Here is an 8,996-nt window from a genome sequence, read left to right as displayed (position 1 = left end):
ACATTGGAGCAGTCATGTTATCCAGATCTAGAGGAAAAGGGGAGATTAATTGCTGGAATTAACAGTTTAACATGGGACACCTATTGGTTCTTCTTGGTAAAACCACACAGTCAAAGAGCCACCCTCAAATGCCTTACAGATGCAATTGGGTATATTATCCCTGATATTCAGGATGCCACCTATGTCGCCCAACTTAACTCTCGTCTCAACAGACCGCTCGAAGTGGAGCCGATGCTTGCGATAAGTCAGCTCAAGTTTAAAGGCAAACAACCTACTTGATGATTCATGCCGCCGACTGCCAGGTTGCTGAGAAGAATATGTTCAAGATCATTTGATACCAATTAAGTAGGATTACAATTTCATAGATAGTTAGTTTAATTTACTATTTATAGACCCTTTCATTCTTTTGGAAAGGGTCGTAAAGTTTTGTACTTGACTTAAAACCTGAAGTTGCACTACTATACTTCAGGCATATTCTTTTATCAAACTGGACCAATCATTCTGATTTTGGCAAAGAAGCTTTTATGCAAATGTGCACTACTGTCTTTGTTTGAAAGTATTTCTGCGTTAGAGGAAGAATTTTGAATAACGATTGATATTGGAGAGTGACTCGCAGCTCATATGGTACTATTATCTATGTTTGAATCCATTCTTTTTATATGAATTTTTATTTGATCGCCTTTGCTATTATCGAATATATGTATGTGTTTTAACAACATTTCTTTATTCCCTCCACTATTGGATGTTTATGGCAATGCTTTTCTTTTAATCATATATGTATTGATGATATAAGTGATCAGTGTAGCAATACTGCGTTAATCACCTTGTTTAACTATTTAAGTAAAGTAATCTTTGAATGAGTAAATGTACATGTTTATCATATGGAGTCATCTACATGCCTGTTAATAAAAATAGATCACCAAGCGCTACACTTCAGAGTACAATAGTTCCCAGGATTAGTAGTAGTTCTTTTTATTTCACTGATAAATTAAGTTATTCACCTATCATTAGATTAGTCAATCAATCATTCATTCATCCCGTTTACTCATTGCTGGGAAACTGGTCCCATTATCCCTAGTTGGAGCCACCATTCCAAATGGAAAAGGAGTTGTATTAAGGTCTGGACCGGGTGGTTATCCCCCAATGTTGATACAACGATTTTTGGGGCATCAACAGGTCCATGGAATCTCCATCCTATCTGCAACATGTCCATACAGTCCATGGTCTTGTTGTACATGGAGTGTACAACCTCTCCATCAGCTCATACAAAATACCTCCATGTCACTTCAACTTCTGCACAACATCCTTGCCTCGGCACTCCATAGAATGTCCATGAGTGACACCTCTATACATGCTCCTACATAATGTCCCTGCATAAACTGCCATGCTCCATGTCTTCAACCTGATGTTCATGACTCTCATTGTCCATGATATCCAGCCAAGTAGAACTCATCCCAACATCTGGTCATCTGCATCCAAGTCTGCAATCTATCATAAAGTAGCCTTTCTCCAAGGCCCCTTGTTAAGGTGGTGCAGCCCCTTCCAATCAAGGTCCCTGCACCAACCCATCTCCAAGGTTTTCTACAGAGAAAGGAGGGCCAAGAAGTTTGATCCCTTACTCTCATCCACCCATGTATCAGATTGGCGCTGCATCCTCAAGTATCCGTGCACAACCTCAACCTCCTCACATGTACATCCAAGCTCTCCAAGCTTGTCTTTCATCAACTGAAAGTCATATATGCCCATAGCATACCTGTAAAACTCCACTATACCAGCCAGAACTCTACCTGTATAATCCTCTCCAACCACTGCCTCTGAAGTAGTACTCGGACTCCCTTCATCTACAATTCCATTCTGAAGATCTTTAGTAGAAGATGTCTCTGCCAAGTGCTTCAGGATTCATGAGACTGACCTCTAACTTCCTTCCTTCTTCCACACTCTTACAACGAAGTCAATCAACTTCCCTTCCTTTGTTGTTTGAGTCATACTCCCAAGTCCTCTTTGCTCCACATCCTCAAGCTTCACATTCGTATCTTTGAGATACAAAGTCATAGAATTCATCCTTGGTTTATAGCCCAAGAAACTCCTTCTATTCATCGGAAACAATATAGTCCTCCCTTTAGTTGTGATCAAGAGAATGTCCCGGTCCACCATTGGTATGGCTTGTGCAAGCTTCATGAAATATTTCCCCAACACCATAGAATGATCATCCATGTCCATGATCCTCAAGTCCAACTTCCCAAAATACGAGCCCACTCTCACCTGAGTGTTCTCGATCACACCAGTAACAACTTTCATGGTAGAGTTGACTGCTTTGAAAGCACTCCACTCTTTCCCCATATTAGCTTTCCTCCCAAAAGACTTCACTGCCTTCTTACTTAAGAAGTTATGAGTAGCCCTTGTATTCACCAAAGCTGCAAATCTCTTGCCTTTCATGGTCACTTGCACAAAACTCAGCTTCAAGGCAACACCTCCTTCTGTCGGTTTTATCTTGTGTCTCACATCAGCAACCTTCTTCAAGAATTCAGTCTCAGAAGTGTCCATTGGCTTATGCTGCAATTCGACATTCCTCCTAAGGTACTTCACTTCCTCGCTTGGCTCTTCTAAGCAATTCGATCCTGGCTCCGCTTGACTTCCTTCAAGCTTGTCCTCCATCGCATTCTACTCAAGCGCACCAACCAAGTGCCCATTAACTACTTCCATAGAACTAAGCTTCCAAGCATCCTCTGGATTGTCACGGTAGTAAGTCCCCAGCTTTTCAATGTAGTCGAGCTCATCCTTCTTAATTACAATAACCTTCTTACCGAGAAGTTTCTTATTTATCTCTTCCTCAAGCTACATGACTTCGGTCTCCACCATGACACTCTTCTTCCTCAACCGGGCTCGCTCATCCAAGAGCTCTTGAAGACGAAGTCCATTTTGTTGGATCTCCTCATCAAGTTCCCTGAGTTCGCTTTGATCGATTGATGCCTTTTGTCCCACCTCCATCCGCCTATGTATACGGTGGGTGGGCGAGTCATGCCACCCAACCAACTCGTTCTATTATGCTCGGTCGATTGTCCAAACTCGTGTTTGCTCGCCTGTGAGGTAGGTCAGCCCGCCCATCTCATGGGACCGCTCCCTCACACTCACCCAAAACTTCTCATCGTTTGGTCGACCCGCAGGTGACTTGCCCAACTCGTCCCTGCCATATAAACTCACCCAGCCAACTCTTTCCACATGCATTTCTAACTCGCATGCCTTCGCTATGACCACAGCTTGTCCATCTTCGCACGGTGATGTTCACCCTGCCCATTGCATGGACCGCAGGTCCTTACATCGCACGGCTGCCAATATATTTTAAATTTAGGAATTTTAATTTGAATCTAATTACTCTAAATTCTGTCAAAGTATCATTTATTCTAGTGTCACCCATTATGATTTTCAACCATAGAACAACAAACTTTGTTTATTAAATCAAAAAAATATTATTTTCCAAATAGAATCAACTAATCTCAATCCCTAATGTTTTAGGTTAATTCAAAACCCTTAATGTCCAAACAATTATCATTATATTTTAAGTGATACCAAAGTTGTTATTCCAGTCTATTAATTACTCATTTAAAAATCCAAGAGTTAAAATCATAAAATAGTAACTTCAGTAACATTAACACGGAATCAAATAACATGATACATTTTTAACATTAATAGGAAATCAATAAATCTACATGCATCATTTTGGAGTGGTTATAGTTATAATAATTGCAACGTAACAAGATCAAAGCTTTTCTCATTTACGTTGGGCCATTCCTGGAATTGCCTGGTTGCCAATATATTTTAAATTTAGGAATTTTAATTTGAATCTAATTCTTGTAAGTTTCGGCAAAGTATTATTTATTCTAGTGTCACCCATTATGATTTTCAACCATAGAACAACAAATTTTATTTATTAATTCAAAAAAATATTATTTTCCAACCATAATCAACTATTCTCAATCCCTAATGTTTTAAGTTAAATCAAAACCCTTAATGTCCAAACTATTATCATTATATTTTAAGTAATACCAAAGTTGTTAATCCACTTTATTAATTCCTCATTCAAAAATCCAAGAGTTAAAATGATAAAATAATAACTTTAGTAACATTAACAGGGAATCAAATAACATGATACTTTTTTAACATTAATAAGGAATCAAATAAATCTACATGCATCATTTTGAAGTGATTACAGTTATAATAATTGCAACATAACAAGATCAAAGCCGGAATCACCCAACTGCCAATATATTTTAAATTTAGGAATTTTAATTTGAATCTAATTCCTCTAAATTCTGGCAAAGTATCATTTATTCTAGTGTCACCCATTATGATTTTCAACCATATAACAACAAACTTTATTTATTAATACGTATTTATGAATTCAAAAAAATATTATTTTCATACGAGAATCAACTAATCTCAATCCTTAATGTTTTAGGTTAAATCAAAACCCTTAATGTCCAAACTATTATCATTATATTTTAAGTGATAGCAAAATTGTTAATCCAGTTTATTAATTCCTAATTTAAAAATCCAAGAGTTAAAATCATAAAATAGTAACTTCAGTAACATTAACACAGAATCAAATAACATGATACTTTTTTAACATTAATATGGAATCAAATAAATCTACATGCATCATTTTGGAGTGGTTATAGTTATAATAATTGCAACATAATAAGATCAAAGTGCTTTTCTCATTTACATTGGGTGATTCCCGGCTGCCAATATATTTTAAATTTAGAAATTTTAATTTGAATCTAATTCCTCTAAATTTGGCAAGTTACCATTTATTCTAGTGTCACCCATTATGATTTTCAACCATAGAACAACAAACTTTATTTATTAATACTTATTTATTAATTCAAAAAATTATTATTTCCAACCAGAATCAACTAATTTCAACACCTAATGTTTTAGGTTAAATCAAAACCCTTGATGTCCAAACTATTATCATTATATTTTAAGTGATACCAAAGTTGTTAATCCACTTTATTAATTCCTCATTTAAAAATCCAAGAGTTAAAATGATAAAAGAGTAACTTCAGTAAAACTAACAGGAATTAAATAACATTATATTTTTTTAACATTAATAGGGAATCAAATAAATCTACGTGCATCATTTTGGAGTGGTTACAGTTATAATAATTACAACATAACAAGATCAAAACTTTTCTCGTTTACTTTGGGTGATTCCGGGAATTGCCCACCTGCCAATATATTTTAAATTTATGAATTTTAATTTGAATCTAATTCCTCTAAATGAAAAAGTATCATTTATTCTAGTGTCACCCATTATTATTTTCAACAATAGAACAATACACTTTATTTATTAATACTTATTTATTAATTCAAAAATATATTATTTTCCAACTAGTCAACTAATCTCAATCCTAGTCCCTATTGTTTTAGGTTATATCAAAACCCTTAATGTCCAAACTATTATCATTATATTTTAAGTGATACCAAAGTTGTTAATCGACTTTATTAATTCCTCATTTAAAAATCCAAGAGTTAAAATGATAAAATAGTAACATGAGTAACATTAAGATGGAACCAAACAACATGATACTTTTTTAACATTAATATGGAATCAAATAAATCTACATGCATCATTTTGGAGTGGTTACAGTTATAATAATTGCAACATAACAAGATCAAAGCTTATCAAAGCTTTTCTCATTTACGTTGGGCCATTCTCGGAATCCCGGGAATCAAATAACATGATATTTTTTTAACATTAATAGGGAATCAAATAAAACTACATGCATCATTTTGGATTGGTTACAGTTATAATAATTCCAACATAACAAGATCAAAGATTTTCTTGTTTACGTTGCGCAGAATCCCCCGGTTGCTAATATATTTTAAATTTAGGAATTTTAATTTGAATCTAATTACTCTAAATTCCAGCAAAGTATCATTTATTCTAGTGTCACCCATTTTTATTTTCAACGATAGAACAACAAACTTTATTTATTAATACTTATTTATTAATTCATAAAAATATTATTTTCCAACGAGAATCAACTAATCTCAATCTCTAATGTTTTAGGTTAAATCAAAACCTTAATGTCCAAACTATTATCATTATATTTTAAGTGATACCAAAGTTGTTAATCCACATTATTAATTCCTCATTTAAAAATCCAAGAGTTAAAATGACAAAATAGTCACTTCAGTAACATTAACAGGAATCAATTAACATGATACTTTTTTTAAATTAATAGGGAATCAAATAAATCTACATGCATCATTTTTGAATGGTTACAGTTATAATAATTGCAACATAACCAAATCAAAGCTTTTCTCGTTTAAGTTGGGCGATTCTGGGAATCGTCCGGCTGCCAATATATTTAAAATTTAGGAATTTTAATTTGAATCTATTTCCTCTAAATTTTGGCGAAGTATCATTTATTCTAGTGTCACCCATTATGATTTTCAACCATAGAACCACAAGCTTTATTTATTAATACTTATTTTATTCCAAAAAAGAATTATTTTCCAACGAGAATCAACTAATCTCAATCCCTATTGTTTTAGGTTAAATAAAAACCCTTAATGTCCAAACTATTATCATTATATTTTAAGTGATACCAAAGTTGTTAATCCACTTTATTAATTCCTCATTTAAAAATCCAAGAGTTAAAATGATAAAATAGTAACTTCAGTAACATTAATAGGGAATCAAATAACATGATACTCTTTTAACATTAATAGGGAATCAAATAAATCTACATCCATCATTTTGGAGTGGTTACAGTTATAATAATTGCAACATAACAAGATCAAATTTTTTCTCATTTACTTTGGGTGATTCCCGGAAACGCGCGGCTGCCAATATATTTTAAATTTAGGAATTTTAATTTGAATCTAATTCCTCTAAATTCTAGCAAAGTATCATTTATTCTAGTGTCACCCATTATGATTTTCAACAATAGAACAACAAACTTTTTTATTAATACTTATTTATTAATTTAAAAAAGTGTGATTTTCCAACCAGAATCATCTAATCTCAATCCCTAATGTTTTAGGTTAAATCAAAACCCTTAAAGTCCAAACTATTATCATTATATTTTAAGTGATACCAAAGTGGCTCCCAATATATTTTAAATTTAGGAATTTTAATTTGATTGTAATTCCTCTAAATTCTGGCAAAGTACCATTTATTTTAGTGTCACCCATTATGATTTTCAACCACAGAACAACAAACTTTATTCATTAATACTGATTTATTAATTTAAAAAAATGTGATTTTCCAACGAGAATCAACTAATCTCAATCCCTAATGTTTTAGGTTAAATCAAAACGGTTAATGTCCAAACTATTGTCATTATATTTTAAGTGATACCAAAGTATTTAATCCGCTTTATTAATTCCTCATTTAAAAATCCAAGAGTTAAAATGATAAAATAGTAACTTCAGTAACATTAATAGGGAATCAAATAACATGACACTTTTTAAACATTAATAGGGAATCAAATAAATCTACATGCATCATTTTGGAGTGGTTATAGTTATAATAATTGCAACATAACAGGATCAAAGCTTTTCTCGTTTATGTTGGGCAATTCCCGGAATCGCCTTGCTGCCAATATATTTTAAATTTAGGAACTTTAATTTGAATCTAATTCCTCTAAATTTCGGCAAAGTATCATTTATTCTAGTGTCACCCATTATGATTTTCATCCTAGAACAACAAACTTATATATATATATATATATATATAGGGGTATGATGTGTTGATATAAACTAAGACATTCAATTTAAAAAATATACACATAATGTTAATATTTTTAAGTATTTTTCATGAAATATGTTATGAGCATTATATAATAATAATAATTTTTTAATTTGAATCAAAATTATATTTATATGTTTATAGGGTAGTGTGAGTTTTTTTTTTGTTTTTAAAATAAAAATGAATTTTTTTAACAATATTAAAAAAAAAAAAATCGAAATTTTAAATTCGGTTTTACTGGCATTTTTTAAAAATGTTGAAAATTGACACTAAAAAAAAGCCATCATTCCACTATCAATACTTTTCATTTTCAGGGTGTTTTTTCACAATTGTTCCACAAAAAAAATCTTTTTCATTGCCATTTTTAAAATATGTTCAAAATTGACTCTAAAAGAAAAAACCATCGTTACAATATACAGACTTTTCACTTTTAGCACTGTTTTTCATGTTTTTTCAGGGTTTTTGGGCCAGATTTCCCGTTTTGAGTTTATAGTTCCCGTTTCAAAGTTTACATTGTTATATATTAAGGTCATATTTGGTCATAATTTAAGTACGCAATAGTGAATGCAAATATGACATTGACAAATAGAGGACTCAATTTTATTTTTTAAGAGGTCAAACACCTAAATATCATTCACCGATAAAGACATACATAAGGAACCCTGCAACAACCTTCCCTTTAATATAGCCCAAGAATTTCAACCATTACATTACATATCTGCAAAGGTGATACTGGATCCTTTTAGAGACTTCAGTCAAATTCTTTGTTCCAAGCCAAATTACATCAAAACATAGTAAAGCACATAGAAATCTTTAGTCTTCATTCCAACAACATATTAGCCCTCTTACTATATCTCCTTATATGGCTTGAATTCAGCGGCTATATATAGATTTCACCACATGGATCTTATCTACACTCACTCAATTTGGTCCAATTTATCCATCTTAACTAAATTCATCTGCTTGGTCCACTTTCTACTTGATTCGTTCAAACTCAACATCTCAATCCTTATTTTGTAGCTTTGGTATGTTCCAATATAATTTTCCATTCTCATCACTTGTCACTTTCTCCTCCCTATTCCTTCCTTTCATCTTGTTTGGCCGTTTGAGATTTTGCTTACACTTCTTATCTCCACAACATTATTCTATCAAAATTGATCAAAATTACTCACAAAAATGAATGAGCCAACAAGCCCTAACCACATTATATTGACTTTCCCTTGAGTCAATCCTTTTC

This window comes from Pinus tabuliformis, chromosome 5_2, assembly GCF_031772625.1.
Source record: "Pinus tabuliformis cultivar Carrire ecotype Pingquan chromosome 5_2, CPIR1, whole genome shotgun sequence".
Taxonomy (NCBI): domain Eukaryota; kingdom Viridiplantae; phylum Streptophyta; class Pinopsida; order Pinales; family Pinaceae; genus Pinus; species Pinus tabuliformis.
This window is presented reverse-complemented; position numbering follows the sequence as displayed.